Raw genomic sequence first — 21,215 nt, forward strand, 5'->3', positions numbered from 1 at the left:
TCTTAGAAGCCTGCCTCCCAACCCTTGTTCCAGTTCTGCAGCCGTCCCAAACAGCAATTCCCCTATAGCCTCCACCTTCCCCTGGGGAACTGCCGCTGACTCTCATGACTTGCTCAGGTATAGAGAGTGCTGTGCCTTGCTGTCCTGCTTCCTCCTCCCCAGCTGGTCCTGCTTGGGCCTGACCAGCAAATGAAGCTCCACCCTCCTGCCGCCCTCACTGCACACATCCAGGGCTATACCCTTGCCTTGTGCCTGGGCCTTGGCTACCAGGGAGAGGAAGGAGACAGCAAAGGTCAGCTCTGATCTGTGGGGATGGGGGGACAGCAGGGATATGTGATAGAGTGCAGAGCACCCAAAAGCGCACAGGTGGGAGGAGATGGGTGGGTGGGACAGTTGAAGTGCCCTTGCATTTGAGTGCAAGTGAATCTAATTTTTGATTGTGTGACTTGGGGAGGGGGACACTGCAAAAGCCATGTGCTCAGGTGCAGATCATCTCCCTTTGTTCAGTGCTGTCATAACTTTGAACGGTCACTAAATGAATTGATGTAAGTTGAGGATTACCTGTAATGTACCATGAACCAAATATTAGTGGTTTAATATGTCATCAGACGTCACTGATCATTGCTTCTACAAATTCAGGTTCTCATGTTTACTCCCCGTTATCCAGTCAATAGCATCCACTTGTCCATTGCTATTTCTCTTTTTTTTTTCCCCCTTACCTGTGGATATACTTAATCTTTGGTTTCTGTATTTGAAATACATTAGTATTTGCATTTTTTAAGCCAAAAGGATTAATCTTTTGGCTGCTGCGAACATAACAGATTTTAAAAGTTTACTTACGGAAATTATTTTGATTCAGCATTGCATGAAACCAGTAAATTTGAAGTTGAAAGTTCAAGTACTTCAGTTTGTTCTAAGAGGTTAATGCCTTTTTAAAAAACAGTTTCTTTTCCTATTTATAACTGATAAATTTATCCCCAAATTTTTTCCTGTGCTCAGCTTTCATAGCAAATATTCAGCTGCAATCTTACTCATATTTAATATATGTAAATGCAGTTAAACTCATTGTGAGTTTATGTATAGATGTACATAGAATTAAGATATTTTTTAACTCGTGATTGTGTATGGGCTCCTTTTCATTCTTGCCTTTGTTTCTATTTAACATTCTGTTGTTAACTGCTTACTGAAATGCCTGAATCTATTTCCTATGCCTGTTTTCTGCTTCTTTCTGTCTTCCACTTTCCCCTTCCTCTCAGCCATCTTTGGATTTTTCATTGTTAAAGATACTATGTTTTAGAGCAGGGGTGTCCAAACTTGGGAACTTTAAGACTTGTGGACTTCAACTCCCAGAATTCCCCAGCTAGCATGGCTGGCTGGGGAATTCTGGGAATTGAAGTCCACAAGTCTTAAAGTTCCCAAGTTTGGACACCCCTGTTTTAGAGTCTTGTAGCACCTTACAAGCCACTTTTACCATCTGCCAGTCAGGTATTATTCCAAAGAGAGTTAATTAAAAATAAAAATACACTTTGCTAACTACTGGATAACCTTTCAGACTCAACAAGAATAGCAACGAGTTTCAGTACTAGTTAGCAAAATATATTAAAAGGTTTCTTAAATTATTTTCCAATGGATTTATTTATTTTTGTCTTACAACATTGCTGAAAAGGAAGGATCCGCACCCTAAAAAGCTTCAGTTTTTGTGAGTGCTTGTATTAAAATATGCATTTTCATACATTTATTTTCACACAATCTGAATGGTCCTAAACTAGTATTTTTGGACTGTATGGTTTCTAACTGACCTTTCTATGGTTTTTAACATTTTAAATGATGTTCACCAAGGAGAAAAAAAGAGATTTGTAAATAAAACAGTTGATAATTAGTTTAGTTGCAGTGTAAATGCAAGCATTCATGATTAGTGATACTCATCTATTTTTGATATTTCATGTACGGCTTTCAAAATTACATGGCTGGATAGAAAATAGAATATGTCTGAACTACAATGTTGGTCCTCTTTACATTATTTTTTAAAACTTGGAACAGAATTTTTGACTACTTCATGCTCTCTCTTTTCAAATGTTTTATTTCCCAGTGTATAAAATATAGTAAAGATTTTACTTTTTGAAAACCATCTGTATATAAAGCCCTTTATGACAATATTTTTGTTAAAGAACAAAATGGTCATGAAATGTATTCCATCCCCGTGTTTCCCACTGCTCTGATTAATAAAAAATGTATATATACAGATTATTTCATCCTAATGTTAGAGAGTAGATTTATTGAATCAATTGTTTTTATAAAACAAGCTCTTGTACAGTGGATTTCTTTACAGCTTTTGTTACTTTAAAAAAGGCTGAATTCTAACTGTGTGTCAATTCGCAAAGCATTCCTGGCCTGCTTGAGTTGACCTGACACAATGCTTATGATTTGAATTTTCCATGATGGAAAATTCAGAAGTACAGAGCACAACACTTGGGACAAGGACCCACGTTGTTTGCAACAATTTCAATAAGAGGGTGCCTGCTTTACAAGAAAGACTGATGCTGAACAATGTGAAGGCAAAGATTTATACAGAAGTTGAAGGCTGAGAGGCAAGAAACCCTGAGGATCTGATTTACTGGCCAGTTTCCTTGTTTTTGTGCCTGGGTTATTCCTATTGTTCGGTAGAGTGGCCCTTTAGCAGACAGCAGCAGAGCTGGGGAAATTGAACTCCTCTGTTGAGGTACAATGTTGAGATAATTAGGCTGATGTATTCTCATCTTGTTACTATGCTGCTATTCTCTTACTAGAGCTGCCCTCGGGCTGTACTGTGAGCTAATGAGGAAGTTTCTGTGGTTTAGATGGAGGAGCTTTGGGGGAAGGGGGCAGGGAAGATTCAGTTGGTAAAGAGAAGACTTTCATATTGTTTCCAAAAGAAGAAAAAGGATGTCACCTCCATTTTGTTAAATTTATCTTCTCTTACATTCTTGAAATAGTATATACATTCACATAAATTCCAGACATATTCAGCAGAATCATTCTGGCTTAATCAACAGAACTAACACCACTTATTTTCTTGTGTGAATAACTATTATTTCTTATACCATGCTATGAGAATCTGTTTCTATTAGGTTGGTTAGGTAGGTCCATACTATTCTCTGAAATAAAGTCTCACGTGGTAATTATTTGTACTGTTTATATCACACATATTTTGCCATATTTCTATATATATATGTACACACACACAATGTGACGGTTGGAAGAAATGTCCTTCTGGGTTCGGCTCCAAGTGGGGAAAAAGACACTGGAGACATGGAGGCTGCTTGGAAAGATGGCTTTAATGGTGGACAGGACCACATGGCCTGAGTCCTGAACAGAAAAGGTGATCACATGCTTCAATGTTGGTGGAGAAGAAGAGAAGGAGGAAAGGGAAGCGAAGAGACTGAAGAAGGGCTTGCAGGGCTTTTTATAATCTGTTCGGCCCCACCTATCTGTTTCCTATTCCTGTGTAAGAAATGTATTCTGATTGTCAAACTCCCATGGGCCCATGCAAGGGCAATCCTCTAGGCTGAGTTTTGAATCCATGTTTGGTTGAGTTCAGATGCCATGTGGTCAGTTGAGCAAAGGCTTATATTATCATGCCTTCATTCCCAACCCCCTGGAGCTGAAGGGGAGAACTCTTTATTATGTAAAGGGACTGACTTGGCCTTCTTAATAGCCCATTGACAAAGTGGGTGGAGGCAGGAAGCTACAGGGAGCTATTCTCAATTTAAAACATGTTTCTTCCTTTTCACATCCAGAGAAATAATATTCTGCCTTTTCAATATTTCCTAGGATATTTCATTTTTCTGGGAAAGGGCTGGGTGATAACTTCCTACATGACTTTTAGAGATAAATTCCCAGTAAACGCTCTGAAGCTTATTTCTTCCGCCTGTTGCTGAAATTTTCTACAATGTTACTTTTAGATTCCTATCTTCATTCATAATAGCCCCCTAGTTACACCCAAAAATTATGCTAATCAAAAAACCATACTATGGTATTATATACTGTAGTTGCAACACAATCCTATAATGTTTATTTCCACAGGAATAGTTGAAATGCACAGCGTCCCTTCTATAGCAGTCATGAAAAATGTAATAGTTAAGTACATATATGTTTAATATAAGAATTGACAGATTCTCTTTGAATTTCAAGGGGAAAAGTCAGAATTTGAATTTATTGAGGATTAGGGACACATCAATCTAGGACAGGTTTATGCTATGTAATGGAGGAGCCTGTATATCTGTGCTTAAATAGTTGATGTATGAAATTAAACAGCTGCAATGTGGTGGGATGCATAAAATGATACTGCAATCAGGAAATGTGTGACAGTTTTGTGAGATGGATAGACAGCTCTACAGAAAGTGGTGCTTCACCATGCCATGTGTGAAAGTCTGGAGCTACAGCTACAAAGCTTGCTGTAAGGCTTTTAAGATTAAGGACAGAAAAGGAAGCACTGGAACTGAATTGTGTTGCAGTTTTGTTTGTATTTTCCAACACACACACATACAAACATACACACCAATGTTGGTTGCAAAAAAAAATGCTTATGTGAAAGTACTCTAACATTAATTGCTAACCCTCTAAATCTACAGAATGGATAAAAACAGAGCCACATAATACACAAACAATTAAGAATGAATGGTTTTGAACTTTAAATTTCTTGAACATGACACAGTTTTTTGGAATGCAAAACCTCAAAGCATTTGTAAATGTTTTTAAGTGTAAAAGAGTCTTGCACTCTGAACAGAGCTGTTTCAAGCTTGAAGTTGCTCAAAATGCTCAAAACCATCCATTTACTGCAGATGTATTATTTTGGAAAGGACATGTAGTATTTCAAACGTAAAGCGCTTCAACTTCTTATTCCAAGTATTATGAAAGAAGAAACTTGCTGGCAACTATTTGACCTGTAGATGGTGATCTTTTTTTTTCTGTCACACTTTCCTTAAATATAGCCTAAATATTTGAAAATAGCATACCTGGAGAAAATACTGATTAATGTATTAATTTATTCTTTCGCAATTCTACATTCTTCTGACAGAAGAATTACAAATCTACAGTTATGACATGTAATCAACTAGTTATTTTTGCTGTGTCAGTAAATGATCATACGGATTTTACCTGCTTATATCTCAACATTATTCTTCCATCGTTGTAATTTTGCTGAATTATTTGGATTTACTGATAGTGAGCAATCATATATAAAAAGGGGTACTAAAATGCTTTTAAGATCCTAAAAATGTTGAGTTTAGCAATTGCATACAAATGTTACCTGGCATTTGTGTAAATTCACAATGCAATTTTCGGAGAGTCAGTGTTGCTCTTCTTTATTAGGACTATACAAGAATTTTTTTAATAAGAATTTTATTAGTTTTTTTACAAACATTTATAGGAAAGGGTAAGTAGGTATACAAAACTTTCTGACAGCTACATCGTGCGAAAGGTAGAAATCTCCCCAAATCTCAGAACTTTTACAAAAGAAAAAAACAAAAAGTAAAAGATAAACATCTAGTTCACAGCTTTTTGTTTTACATTGTATAAACTAAATATTCAATCATCTCATATGTCACTTCCAACAATTACATTATATCAAAAATTGCAATAATGTTTCAAATATACTTATCTTTGTGACTATACAAGCATTTTGAAGAGGTGTTTGACAGTACAATGAACCTGTCTTTAAGGCATTAGAGTAGTTGAATTGCCTTTGAAGTCACATGCAAGCTTTCCAGAGGATGAGGCTTCTTTAAAACTTCAAGAGGCTGTTGCATCCTGTTTATCTAGTACACTGCAGATAGAAGTATATATACATTCAATATATAGTCCAAAGTTTATATATATAATTATTTTAAAGTACTTTTAACATGCTATGTAGTCTTTTTGTCATCCTGCAAAAACGTATTAAGTTTAGCTCCCACTCTACACATGGAAAAGAGGCTAGATACCTCAGTCACTGCAACAGGATGGACTCATGTTTGATAATCACATCTGCTTTAATTAGGAATTGGAGTACTATCTTACTACCTTAATCTGGAATACTTCTAAAGCTGAAGCATAATACAGGTCTCTGTTGTATGATACTGTTTCAAGACTAGCATAGTTAATATAATTAGTGTATGCTAATTTCCAGTTACCATAGTATTTAATGAGGCTTGGACACCAGCTTAGTGCAAAGGATATTGGACAATTTAATTTGGTTCATGCTGAAATTGAACATACTCACATTTGTGCTTCTTGAACAAATACAAGCTTAACAAAGTTAACATTTCTGATTATCCACTTTTCTGAATGAGCCACTGTGTTCAGTTTAGGAAATGTATTCTAAATTATAGACTCATAATATTTTTATAAGTAAAAAACCAATTTTCATACTTAAGTTGATTGAAAGCAGTATGGAACATACGTGGTTGAACATTAGAGACTAGCATACAATAGAAACTGATCCATCTAGGAAACATTAGTGAATGACCTCTTTCTCTAAGCACTTTTGTATCTATTGTTTTCTCTGAACCGTGTTTTCCCCAAAATAAGACAGGGTCTTATTTTCTTTTGACCCCCCCGCCCAAATAAGCGCTTGGCCTTATTTTCGGGGTGATATTATTTTTGAGGTGCAGGAGGCGGCGAGCGTGGTCACCTCATGGTTGCTGCTGTGTTGCAATATTTTTGGGGAGGGCTTATTTTAGCACATGCCCTCAAAAGTCCAATTGGGCTTATTATCCAGGGAGGTCTTATTTTCAAGGAAACATGGTAATTATGGTTCTCTTTTTCGATTCAGTCTGAGTATGCTATATCTCTAGTCAACAATGTTTGGGAAACTATTTCTTAAATCTGAACTTTTATTAGAGGGCAAATGACCATTTAATATGGATTGGTGTCAGTTGCAGAAGTCAACTTATGCAGATTTAGTAAGAAAATCAAGATAAGACTGAAGTCCAAAGCATTGCTTATTTATAAGTTGAGTTTTGTGAAACATTTTATTTCCATATATGGATTTATATGCTGGAATAACAGTATGAGTAAGGAAAGCAGAATCTGAACATTTCTTCAGCAGGTCAGCTTGTAGTGTCTAAATGATGCAAATAATGATAACCTGTCATCCCTGTGTGTTGGGATGGGCCAGGAAATTCACCCTCCAGGAAGACTGTAACTATATTTTATTGAGATAGGCTCTAGTAGCAGAATCTTGAAAATTTCTTTTTCTTAGGCAGGGAGGAGTCAGCCTAATTTCTCTCTTCCCAGGATTTATGGAATACTTCCCCCTTTTTTGTTCACATAACCAATAATGAATATTTACTTCAGGGCCATATTCCTGACTCAGACAGACAGACAGACAAACAGACATCTTGTTAAGAAGGTAGTTTTGTGTCGTTCGTTTTATTGAATGTGCTTTATTGGTCAGTAATTGTAATAAAGGTCCTATCTGTGTCCCTGACTTTCTACACAATACCAAAGTAAGTAAATTTGTGAACTAGATTAGTCCTTCCTTCCCTCCCTCCCTCCCTTCCTTCCTCCCTCCCTCCTTCCCTTCTTGAGGATCAGACTGGATGATCTAAAAGACATTCCCAATTCAATTATGTTATGTTCATACAAAAGAGGCCTGAGTGACAGTTGGTTATGGTGGTTTAAAGCACTGGGTTAGAATGTGAGAGACAGAGATGTAGTCCTGTTCTGGACACAAAACCTAACTTTGAGCAGTCACGCTCAACTCTAGAAAGAAGGCAATTATAAATCACTTGGGAAAAATTACTGTATTTTTTTGCTCCATAAGACACTCTGTACCATAAGATGCACCTAGCTTTTAGGGAGGAAAACAAGATAGGTGATAGGCGGTGGCAATCCCTGCTGCCTGAAACAGCTGATCAGTGGTATTTCAGGAGGCCAATCCAAGGTGATAGGGAGCGGCAAATGGGTGGCGGGGAGCGGTGGGGGTAGCGAGCAGCAATAGGCGGTGCCAGTGATAGACAATATTCACTCCATAAGATGTACAGACATTTCCACTCACTTTTTTTGGGGGGGGGAGTGCGTCTTATAATGCAAAAAATGCGGTACTTAGAATGTCACGTCTGCTAAATTGATCTGCTTTTTGCAACGATTACTCAGCAGACAGGCTTTTTCCTGGTGGAACATGCTAGGTGGCAGCAGCCAGCCAACTTTGATTTCAAACTGCTAAACAATCTGGATTTGGTTACTACTTGGATGGGAAATCCCAGAGCTGTATGCTAGACTGGAAGGTGGGTTGGGGGTTAGGGGCATCCTGGCAGAAGATAATGGGAAGCCTGTTCTATATTGTTGCAAAACTGTCCCATGAAACCAACAGATGTCAAGTTTGGAATAATGGATATTTTGTTTTAATCTTCCCTTATCTGGAAGGGTTCTATTAAAGCTGTGTCTTTTCACCTGCTTCCCAGGATACAATGTATATCTTTTGCAAAGAAAAAAAAAACTAGTTATTGAAGCAAACAAAGCTATAGGCAAGTTAAGCTTTCAAAGCAGACTTGGAATTAGAGTTTAGCTATCTCATTAAAATGTACTAGTATAATAGTTTAATGTTCAGTCTTTATATAAATCTTATCATACAAATACTATTAACAACCATAGACTTTATGCCATGGACACTGAATCAGAGGTAGTATTCAGCAGGTTCTGACCAGTTCTGAAGAACCGGTAGCAGAAATTTTGGTTAGTTTGGAGAACCGGTAAATACCACCTCTGACTGGCCCCGCCCCCATCTATTCTCTGCCTCCCGAGGCCCAGCTGATCAGGAGGAAATGGGGATTTTGCAGTAACCTTCTCCTGGAGTGGGGAGGGAATGGGAATTTTACAGTATCCTTCCGCTGTCACGCCCACCAAGCCACACCATGCCATGCCCACCAAGCCACACTCACAGAACTGGTAGTAAAAAAAAGTTTGAACCCCACCACTGCACTGAATCCCTGAAAAATCAATTCTCTTGATCATGTGAGGGTGTCTTGTGTGTGAGAAAGGAAAGAAGAACAAAAGTTTCATAGTGAGCTTGGCCAGAGATTCGGAAAAGTAGCCTTTCAAAAATTAGACCTATTTGTCCCTTGAATGACATAGTTCCAATTCCTCAGCTAGAAGATTGTCCTCTATAAATTAGACTGCTGTTGTAATGGGTGTGGCTCATTGCACCATCTCCTGGACACTCAGGCACATCATCTACTACCAGGAAAATGCAGCAGCTGGTTCAAAGTCCTGGCATGCTAAAGGAGGAAGAGGCCTATAAGCTTACTGTTCTGGCAGTCAGCCCACATCCAGCTCTCAGTCACCTTGCGAACTGAAAATGCCCTAACATTGGGGAACTGTTGAAGAAATACGGCTCTTTTCAGAAGCTCCCTTTTTTGACTAGATATGTGCTAGTCGTTCCTGACTCTAGGGGGCAGTGCTCATCTACGTTTCAAAGTCGGAGAGCCAGCGCTGTCCGAAGACGTTTCCGTGGTCATGTGGCCGGCATGACTAAACACCAAAGGCGCACAGAACGCTGTTATCTTCCTTCCAAACGTGGTTCCTATTTTTTTCTACTTGCATTTTTACATGCTTTCGAACTGCTAGGTTGGCAGAAGCTGGAACAAGTAATGGGAGCTCACTCCGTTACATGGCACTAGGGATTCCAACTGCCGAACTCCCAACCATTCTGATTGACAAGCTCAGCATCTTAGCCACTAAGCCACCGCATCCCCTTTTGTGTGTGTGTGTGTGCATGTGCGTGTGTGCATGTGTGTGTGTGTAGATGCATAGACATCTATATTGGCATCTTTCATGTATTTATATGCATGTACGTATATTTATTAGTAGCAGCTCCTAAGATGAAACCACCAATCACCACAGATATGTCCCTACACGTGTCAGCACCTTGGGAATATAGTTTATTGGCTAATACTCATAGAAAAGAGCCAGTGAATAAGCACTTATATAGAGAAGTCTCTGGCCATCTTTCTTCCATCATTATCTGTAGCAAGTGCTAAATTACTCTTTAATTTAGATGGAGTTGACTGAATAATCCTTATGGGCCCCTCTGGCCAAAACAAAATCTTTAAGAGCATACTTAAAAGCAATGCAGATGTCGTTAATTACAGAATCCTCAAAAATTTTAATGCCAAAATCTCATCTCCAAATACGTAAAAACAATTGTGTCTCTAGAGTTTCTGATCTTATTGCTTATCAGTTTCTCCACATCAAAGTATTACTTTCATTTTGCTAATTAGAGGACTTCTGCAAAGGTGAGGAAGCTCTAGTAATTCTCTTGAAAATATAGAAATATATTTGAGCAGTGAAATTAGAATATGGATTGAAAAACAATGACAGCTGAAAATTAATGTCTGTGTGTTTAAGAGAGAGGGAGAGCCATAAGTATCACTTACTTGAGGCTTGCAGATCAATAAGAAACACATTTTCCCTCTAACACTCTCCCAGGAAAAAAAGTGATCAATTTTTAATCAAAGCAGACTAGATTTCACTAAGGATTTAACTTCTTGCAGCAATAAATGTCACCTTGACACAGGGAAAACCGAATGGAGCCTTGGTCTTCTAGATCAGTGATGGCGAACCTATGGCACGCGTGCCACAGGTGGCACACGGAGCCATTTGTCAGGGCACGCGAGGCGCTGTCCTATCAGCTGGCCAGCGTGCATGTGCATGCTGGCCAGCTGAGTTCACCCTTTTTTAAAGCCATTTTTCGCCCTCCCCAGGCTCCAGAGGCTTTATAGGAGCCTGGGGAGGGCAAAAAGAGCCTCCCCCTGCTCCCCCGGACACCCTCCGGAGGGGTCAGGGAAGCCTCTGGACAGTCCCAGAAGCCTTCCGAGCGCTTAAAACAACCCTCCAAGCAAACCGGAAGTTTGCTCGGAGGGTCGTTTTGAGCGCTCCAAAGGTGTCAGGGAAGCCTCCGGACGGTCCCTGAAGCCTTCGGAATGCTTAAAACGACCCTCCGAGCAAACCGGAAGTCACTTCCGGTTTGCTGGGAGGATCGTTTTGAGCACTCCGAAGGCTTCAGGGACTGTCCGGAGGCTTCCCTGACCCCTCTGGAGGGTGTCCGGGGCGGTGGGGGAGGCTCTTTTCGCCCTCCCCAGGCTCCTATAAAGCCTCTGGGGAGGGCGAAAAAAGCATGTAAAAGTGGGGGGGGGAGCGCCTGTAGTGCACGCATGCGCACTGGGAGTCGTGCATTGCATTATGGGTGCGGCATGCCCGCACATGACCCCCTTGTGCTCCCCCCACTTATGGCACACGAGCCAAAAAAAGGTTCGCCATTGCTGTTCTAGATCCTCATTGGATCTGTTTGTTTCCTTCTCTAACCATTGGTAGGAAACCAGGTGATACCCAGAGAAAGAAGCCAGCTACTTGACAAGTCAGTTGGTGCCAGTCAGTGGTGGAATTCAGCCAGTTTGCACCTATTGGGAGAACTGGTTATTAACTTTCCAAGCAGTTCGGAGAACCAGTTGTTGGAAGAAATCTCCTTTTGTTTTTTCCCCACTTTACAAGGCTAATCCTGTAAGGAAGGCAGGAAGGAAACATTCTGGTGTTGTTTCTAGTGTAATCTTTATTGTCCTGCTTACAGAAACTGCCTCTCTGGTTATTACATTATAACAGCTAAGGTGAAGCGCCCATCGACCTAAGTGTCGTTGAATTGGCCACACCCATATGGTCACATGATGATCAAGCCACACCTACCCAGCTTGTCATTAGGGCAGAGAACCGGTTGTTAGATTATTTGCATCCCACCACTGGTGCCAGTGGCTTTGTTAAGATGAGAAGCGTCAAGTTCCGTTTATTGGAATAAACAAAGGGGCCAATTCCTCCACCATGTTCTCTCTGTTCATCTGGCTAAAAAACAGTATTTTGCAGATTTGAGTGGACTTCAACACTCAGAATCGCCTTGTCAGCATGCTCCCCAACCAGAATTGTGGAAATTGAAGTCCAAATATTTTCAAGTTGTCAAGGTTGAAAAACACTGATTTAGGGCCGTAAGGAGCAAAGTTTAGTAATAATAAAGCAAGCACATTGGCACTCTTTTTGATGTTATTACATCTTTACTCACAACTGGGGGAAATGTGTGTGGAAATTGTTTTCGTATCTTCAAATGATTTGTCTGGACTGTCCTTGCTAGTTTTGTCCACACTGAGTTCTCTGTATTCCCATCTTGATGGTACATAAGAGATCTTAAAAACTCACCCTGGGGATTTCTGCATGAAACGCAAGTGTGGCACCATTAAATTACACCCAACTCATGACTGAAAATTGGAGGCTAGGAAGCCTTCTTGCTACTGTTTAATTATTTCTTTGCCAAAATTAAATACTTGTAGTTTGAAATACCATTACCATTTGGGTTATAAAGAAAAAGAGAGGAAAACTTACTGATGGCTGTGCTAAAGGAACTGCAGTCTTTGGATCCTTCTCTCCTTGGAGGACTTTTCATTTTATCTGATTCCTGTTGTTGTTATTTGCAAAGTTGTGTCCAACCCATCGTGATTCCATGGACAATGTTCCTCCAGGCCTTCCTGTCCTCTACCATCCTCTGGAGTCCATTTAAGCTCACGCCTACTATTTTGGTGACTCCAGCCAGCCACCTCCTTCTCTGTCGTCCCATTCTTCTTTTGCCCTCAATCTTTCCCAGCATTAGGCTCTTCTCCAGTGAGTCCTTCCTTCTCATTAGGTGGCCAAAGTATTTGAGTTTCATCTTCAGGATCTGGCCTTCTAAAGAGCAGTCAAGGTTGATCTCCTCTAGGACTAATCACCTTGCAGTCCAAGGGACACTCAGGAGTCTTCTCCAGCACCATAGTTCAAAGGCCTCAATTCTTTGGTGCTCAGCCTTTCTTATGGTCCAACTTTCACAGCCATACATTGCATCAGGAAAACTGATTTATGTAGGAACTTCATAACCAAGAGATAAAGCTTTGGTGGTTTTCTTCTTCTTTCCAATTCTTTTTCTGTGTAACTGCAAGGTTCTAAGGAATGGTTCACACATCTAGGTCATATTGCAAAACCTTTTTAGTCAAAAGCAGGACAAAAATCTTCAAATAAATAACGAGCAAATGAAACCTGGGCTTCTTTAGAATAAAAGCTTTATTACTGAAATAGATTGGCAAACTGGGACATTTCTATGTCAGCAATCAGAAAGGGGATGGAACAAAATGATGATGAAAAAGTCCAAAATGCTGAATAGAAAAAGCATTTTTAGATTTCTGGTACATTTCATTTCTTCAGGTTAAATTACTTGGAAACTCTGAAGCACTTTTTTTAGTGCCGCTACAGTCTTGAATGGAATGTCCATCACTTGTGTAGCTGGTTACTGAAAACAGTGTATTCAAAAGTTACACATATTGTAGGATGAGATGCAATCTTTGGAAATCAAGTCTGTGGTCCCACCCTCAAGGATTTGCCTGTGCGTGGATTCCCAAAGTTAAGATCTTGAGTCAAAAACTTGAATAAAACAAGCCAATAACAGGCTTAGAAGAAATGATCCAGACAAAGATGTATAAACCTTGATTAAGCCTAGAATAAATTGGTGGAACACTTATGAATATCACCTGAAATCCAAATACAGTCCTACTTTCTCTTTGTTGAACTATTGTGGTTCTAAAGTATCTTTAAACAAATATTGTAATTTATATTCTGGCTAAAAAGGATAGGCAATAAAGCCTAAAGCTTTAAAAAGTATAGTTAAATGTTACTGAAATGTAATAATTGAAAAAAAAGCCAGTTAGGATAATTTCATTTTATACTGGCATTGCCAATATTATGGGGTCTGCATTGGCATCCTTCAGTCTCAAAAGACTATGGTATTGTGCTCTGGCTGTATGCAAAGCTGGAGTGTCCAGAGCATGAGGCCTGGTAGATTAATATGGAGGATAGACTGTTACCCAAGCAGCAGATCTCCCCTCTCCACGTTGCTGAAATTGTTCAATGGACCAGCAGAGCCAATACGATTGGTTCCAGCTTCGTCGCAGGAGTTACCAGAAAATGATTGTACACAGTCATGAACTGCTTCCGGGATTCCGGCTCTGGATTTTGCCTCAAGGTTGACTCCTGAAGCCTTTTCCAGTAGTGGATCTAACTACAAGGAAGTGGAGGTTTATAATCAGAGTTTCTCTTCTCCTAGAAGGTGGTTCTGCCACTTTATCTGCTGTTGGGGTATAGAGCTTTCTTCCACCTTCAAAACCGTTGACCGTCTTCTCCTGTAACCCTAGAAAGGGCCCTTACGAGGAGCTACCAGCCGGGCCATCTGAACCAAGGTTTTTTAAGGAGCTGTTACTCCTCCATCACACACCCTTTGTCCTGGCTTGTGACAGGCAGAGCCTGGCTTCCCAAACGTTGGGCCCAGGATGGCGGGTTTTATGGGTCTATAAATAAAATAAAACCATAAACTTTCCCTTGTAAAAAAAAAATGGAGGAATTCAGTAGCCTCAGTCCAGTGAGAACTAAAGAATATGAGGTGAATATGGCAATAACAGAAACCACGGAGTACACAGCAGCAGTGAAGAAATCATGCAGTCGATATTAAGAGGCTAATATTTTTACTTCCACCAGTTCTTCAGGGACTAGTCCAGGCAGTCATCAGCTTAACTTACAAGTTTCAGTTTTAAAAAAAAGTTTACATAAGGCATTTGTAGCTGGAGAAAGACCCTTCTGAGTGAAAATGGCCCATTTATAACATATTTTACTGGGAAGACTCACTAAATGCTTATTTTGTTATTTTTACATCTAGCAAAAAAGCAATTCATTGTCCCAAATGACGAATGGTTTAAATACTGATGCTGATATATCCCAATTTTCAGTGTGTGAGTGTCTTTTCAGGACAGATGCTCACACTGAAAATTGGGATATAATATTACAAACTCCCTTTACCTGTATTCCTTTCTGTCTCTGTTTATTGTATATCAATAACACCATAATCAAAATCAAGTCAGAGTTTGATGGGCTTTTTTCAATTAAGCCAATATAGATTTGTAGATCATTTGCCTAAAAGAAAAAAGCCACAGTTAATTTGCTTCTGAGTAAACATATGCATTAAATAGTAAATGAAGAATCTTGAAATCTGTAGCTTATTATATTCTACATGGAAGGGCATATTCACATTAGTTTCCCAACACTTAGGAGTACTAAATTATTAAAAGTGTATAACATAAGATAGCTAGATTAGAATGCAATAATATGAGCAAAAACTTTATTTTCCTTGTAAATGATTTTATTGATTATGTGCCACCATGTCTCTGTCAACTCTAAGCAAACATATAAGATATTCTTGATGACAATCTGTCCCTAACCTAATCTTTCAGATTTTCAGGTTTTCCAATGGCACACTCATTACCACTGCAGCACACTGCCAGCCAAAATGGGGCACCCCCCGTGTTCTGTTTTGGCTGCCAGAGGCACCATGGACTGATTCTTTGCTATTTCCAGGCTGGTCCCATGGGCCAGATTTAGGCACCTCGTGGGCCGGATCTGCCCCTTGGCAGAGGTGGGTTGCTCCGAGTTTGGGCCGGATCAGGTGAACCGGTAGTGGTGGTGGCAGAAGGCTCCACCTGCCCACCCACCTGGACGTTTCTACACATGCACAGAAGCATTGTGCGCATGCGAACCAGTAGTAAAAAAAATGGAAACCCACCACTGGCCCACGGGCCTTGAGTTTGACACCTCTGTCCTGCCACATTAAGGCAAACAATTGGTAGGTGTTACTTTAGTGATGTTTTGGAGCTTGGCAGCATCTGTTGGGAGGAGAAGGAAAAGGGGCTGGCAGAATCCACCAGCCCCGATCCCTAACAACTCTGTACATAACAAATGACAACATTAAGTCACCACAGCAGCATGCCTGTGGCAGGATAAGGATTATCAGCGGGACAGCAAATTTTATGCTGGTACAATTCTCAGCTGGTTCACTCATGTGGAGAGTATTTTAATTCAGCTGTGAGGAAGAGACTTCATATGTTGTCATGACGTTTACTTACCAACTGACTATATCATCCTATCAATCAGACTCTACTGAAAGTAGCAAGCTCCCTTTCCCACATGCAGAATGTTGAATCACTGTTTCACAGCCTTCTTATAAGCCGAATAAGGAGAAAAAAATCCATAAAAGAAGTTAATGCATGCACTTTCACAATGATAAAATGACTGTAAATGTGCCCTTTTGAGAGAGAAACCACAAAGCATGGTGTGGTGAAAACCCTAGGACAGTGATGGCTAACCTTTTTCCTGTCGTGTGCCAAAAGTGGAGGGAGTGCAGGGAGGTGGTGCGTGGGCGTGCCCACACCCATAATTCTATGTGTGTGACACACACACCCCATGCATGAGTGTGTGACCCCTGCCCTCGCCCGCTTTTGGCCCGTGATGGACCCGTTTTTCACCCTCCCCAGGCTCCAGAGGCTTTCTAGGAGCTTGGGGAGGGCGCAAACGGTATCCCCCACCCTCCTGAAGGCCCTCCAGAGGCTTCAGGAGTCTTCCCTGAAGTCTCCAGAGGGAGAAAAATGGCCCAGTGCACAAACCAGAAGTCCGTTCCCGAATTTCTGGTTTGCACGTTGGGTTGTTTTTCGCCCTCCGGAGACTTCAGGGAAGCCTCCTGAAGCCTCCGGAGGGTGAAAAATGGCTGAAAATAAAGGCCAAAGTCAGCTGGCCAGCACATGCATGGGCGGTGGACTTGACAGGGCAATGCCTCGCATGCCCCAACAAATGGCTGTGCATGCCACCTGTGGCATGCATGCCATAGGTTTGCCATCATGGCCCTAGGACAATAACTCATGAGCAGTCAATCATTGCTTGAGTTTCTCTGGATTTTTAAAAAATGTTTCCAAGCAAAGATGAGAGTGCAATGTCCAAGAGCTTAATTACAAGAAAATTCTGACTTATCCTCCTCACCCAGTTTTAATTAGGTGGATAGATTAAAATATCCAACAGAGACAATAAAGATATATCTGAGATAATTCCAAGATGACCACAGCAAGCATGCAGACCTATTCAACATGGGAGACAGATGGACGAGGGAGTAATGTTTAGGTTGACTCTGAATGTATAGAGCAGGGGTCCCCGACCTCTGGATCACAAACTGATACCAGTCCAAGGCCTGTTAGCAACAGAGCTGCACAGCTGAAGGTGAGTGGCAGATGAGCAAGTAAAACTGAAACAACTACTACCCTGGTCCAGAGGTGGTATACAGTAGGTTCTGACCAATTCTGGAGAACCAGCAGCAGAAATTTTGAGTAGTTTGCAGAATCGGTAATACCACCTGTGACTGGCCCTGCCCCATCTATTCTTTGCCTCCTGAGTCCCAGCTGACTGGGAGGGAATGGGGATTTTGCAGTAACCTTCCCCTTGAGTGGGGAGAGAATGGAGCTTCTACAATATCCTTCCCCTGGAGTGGGGTGGGAATGGGTGGGAAGGAAACTTTACAGTATCCTTCCCCTGCCACGCCCACCAAACCACACCCTTCAAGCAATGTCATGCCCACCAAGCCACGCCCCCAGAACCGGTAGTAAAAAAAAATTGAATCCTACCACTGCCCTGGTCCATGGAAAAATGGACTTCCACATAAACAGTCCCTGATGCCAAAAAAGTTGGGCATTGCTGATATATTGCCCTTGTTAGTTTCAGCCTTCTGTTGAAAAGATGTTCTTCTCTCCTTACTCTAATGAAGAACTATCGTGAGAGTGAAATTAAACTGGGTTTGCAATTACATATGCCCTAGAAAGGCCGGTCTTAGCTCCCTGGTTAATCGCCAGTAGTTTATTTTGTTCTTTGTTGCCGCATCCACATTTTTAGGCTCCCACGTAATGCAAAGTGTGGAATAAATCTTGAACATCTTACCTAGAGGGATGAGGTGCAGTCCATAAAACTCGTTTATCTGTTTGTCGTAGCAACCAAGAAAGACTGGCATATGTGCATTATGATTAAAGAGACAGTTGTAGTATTGCTAAAATGAGAAGGAGTGAGAGTCTATACTTTCAGCTTCTGTCATTATAAAACTCAGTTGCTTTAAGTGGTGTTCAAAGGTGAGCAAAATGAAAAAACAAAACAAAAACCCGCACACGGAAATACTGGAATGCGACAATTCTCTGGAGAGCTATTCACTCTCTAGTATAAATTAAAAGATCGTTTATGTTGCACCTGCTTGTGTTTGATGGTCCATAGCTTCTGGGAACATCCCGGGCAGCTGGAAATATAAAAGCAATAGAAATATTCTGACTCTACCTCCCTATTCCCCTCACAGCAGTTCCCGCTGTCCTTAGGCGCACTGCCAATTTGTAGAAACTTTCCTAATGACCTTTCAGAGAAAGTCAGGAGAGGCAGTTAAACCAGTTGTTCTTTTACTTTGGTGATTTCCAAACTGTGCTATGAAGGACCCAGGAGTTGCTCTGTCAAAGCACCAATGTGACAGATACCTTTATCAAAAAAATAGTCTACATCAGGGGGGTGTCAAACTCGCACCCCGCAAGCTGGATGTGTCACCTGCTGGCCACGGCCACTCCCAGTTTAGTGAAGGGGGGAAAAGTTGCGATATGACACGTGACAATCTGACAACGTGGGTTTTACACCCCCCGGTTTACAAGTTTTTGTATGTCTTTTTCAAAGATGTAGAGTTGACTTTCTAATTCATATATGGAGGTCTAAGATAGCCTGTGTAGGATCTCTCTGTGCATCGGGAATAAAACCTTCAAATATTCTGACACAAAAGGATTTTCATAGCTCTTTTGGGGCAAAAGAGTCCCTGGAAAAAGAAAATTTGGAAGATTCACACACACATTTTATTGCAAGAAAAACTGAGAAAAGAAGCAGAAAATAATTGAAAATTTAACTTCAATATCCCTTGTTGATATATTTTCTCTCCAAGATTTCATAGTACATTCCAGTTATGAATTTTGGGAAACTATAGATTTAATTTAGGATCTGACTGAAACTACTAAAAATAACATCTATAAAGGAAGTCTTCAGCTTACGACCACACTTGAGCCCAAAATTTATGTTGTCACGTGAGTTTTGCCCCATTTTACAACATTTCTTGCCACCGTTGTTAAGAGAATCACTGCAGTTGACAAGTTAGTTACCTGGTTGCTAAGTGAATCTGGCTTCCCCATTGACATTGCTTGTCAGGAGGTCAGAAAAGAGGATCACGTGACCCTGGGACACTGCAACAGTCATAAGTATGAACCAGTTGTCAAGCATATGCATTTTGGTCACATGATCACGGGGAGGCTGCAAAAGCTGTAATTGTGAAAAATGGTCAGAAGTCACTTTTTTCAGTGCTGTTGTAACTTTGAATGGTCCCTAAATGAACTTTTGCAAGTTGAGGACTATCTGTATGGAATATGACACGAGACATCAGTAGAGGCATGGGTATGTGTGGCCAGCATGAGAAACATTACAGTGGACTATAAAGTTGGATTAGCCTTCAGTGTTAAGATTAATCTGCTATGTGTTACAATATAGATAAGTAAAATAAAATATTTCCTCTTGACATTTACAGAGTCAAACTATTGGCTTTTTAGATCATTGGGCCTTCATGAAATATCTTCATTTCATTTTGAAATGAAAATGCCAGATCCTCTATAATTGAGCTAAGATTGATTCTGAGCCTCTTGATTCCTTTGATCCAGAAAAAGAGCGATTTGCTTTATCATTGCCTCTGAAACCTTTCCTGGCACCATTTTCCTCAGTCAGTCAGTATTTTTCCCTCCAGGTATTTCCTCAGGTCTTCTCCCAAGCTCCCTTAGAATCTCTTCTTCTGCTCCTTATCTTGCTGGGAGTGCATAAAAAGTCATACAGGCCACCTGAAATCCAGCTGGAGCTTCTGACCCTGGCCAGGTGCAAGGACTGATTTTGGTAATTATGGAAAGACAAGGTAGCAGAACAAGAAATGGATGTGCTGTTTCTAGGCAACAGCCCTAGGAGAGGGACATGTTATGGAAGTAGACACACATGCTTTGCATGCAAAATAATCAGTCCCTGAAATCTTCAGTTAAATGGAGCAGATAACAGAAAAGATCTTTACCTATTTGCTGTAAAGGTATGTGGCTCAGGGATTTTCAATTATTATATTATATACCTTCGTGGATATGTCCATATGGTCACCAAAAGTCAGGCTCGACTGTTACAAGCTTAAATCAGATGGAGGGGAGTTGCTATTCTATTCCTTGCATACCTCAAAGGTTAAGTAATGAATTTATGAAAACCTCTTTCCCACCCCTAATACATTATCATGGATATTATTAACATGGAGTGGGACACGGTGGCTCAGTGGCTAAGACGCTGAGCTTTCGTCGATCAGAAAGGCCGGCAGTTCGGCGGTTCAAATCCCTAGCGCCACATAATGGAGTGAGCTCCCATTACTTGTCCCAGCGTCTGCTAAACTAGCAGTTCGAAAGCATGTAAAAATGCAAGTAGAAAATTAGGAACCACCTTTGGTAGGAAGGTAACAGCATTTTGTGCGCCTTCGGTGTTTAGTCATGCCGGCCACATGACCATGGAGACATCTTTGGATAGTGCTGGCTCTTCAGCTTTAAAACGGAAATGAGCATCACCCTCTAGAGTCAGGAATGACTAGCACATGTGAGGTGAACTTTTACCTTTACCTTTATTAATGTAGAACAATATTCCAGCAAATCCTCATCACCAAGTGGAAAAGAAGAATGCTATCCTTCAACAAATCTGTTTTTTAAGCTTAGCTATTTTCGTGCTGGTCAGAAGGAAAGGTCAGAGTCCTTTACAGCAGAGTTATGATGGTACCCACGATTGTTTGAATTGGCAGAAAATTGTGCCGATAAGAACTGTGCAGTTCACATTGCCATACCGCTATTCTGCCACTGTCACAAGCCAAGTGAATCATGCTGACTTTATTGCTGTGGCTCAAGTTAAAGTCAATTTGATGACCAAGCTTTATTTCTCTCCCATCACGCTTCACCTATGGGCAGAAAAACAATTACTAATCAGTTTTCCCAATATGGGATGAGACAATTTTAGAAGGCTATTGTGAGTTTAACCCCTTGTCAAGTTGCCTATTGTTTAAAGTCACTCGCAGCTGGCAAATCCAAGTAGTGGGAAAATTCAGAACAGCATTGTTAATACCCATTGCAGTAAAACACCCACAATTTTTAAAACTGTAAAAGTTCCCAGCAGCTTTATAGAAAATTAGGGGAGAGTCCCTTTTAAATGTCATCTTCTCTTGACTTTCATTTAGGCTGTGCTGCCTGTTCTGACACCAC

This window comes from Natrix helvetica (genome assembly GCF_964273705.1).
Source record: "Natrix helvetica genome assembly, chromosome: 6".
Taxonomy (NCBI): Eukaryota; Metazoa; Chordata; class Lepidosauria; order Squamata; family Natricidae; genus Natrix; species Natrix helvetica.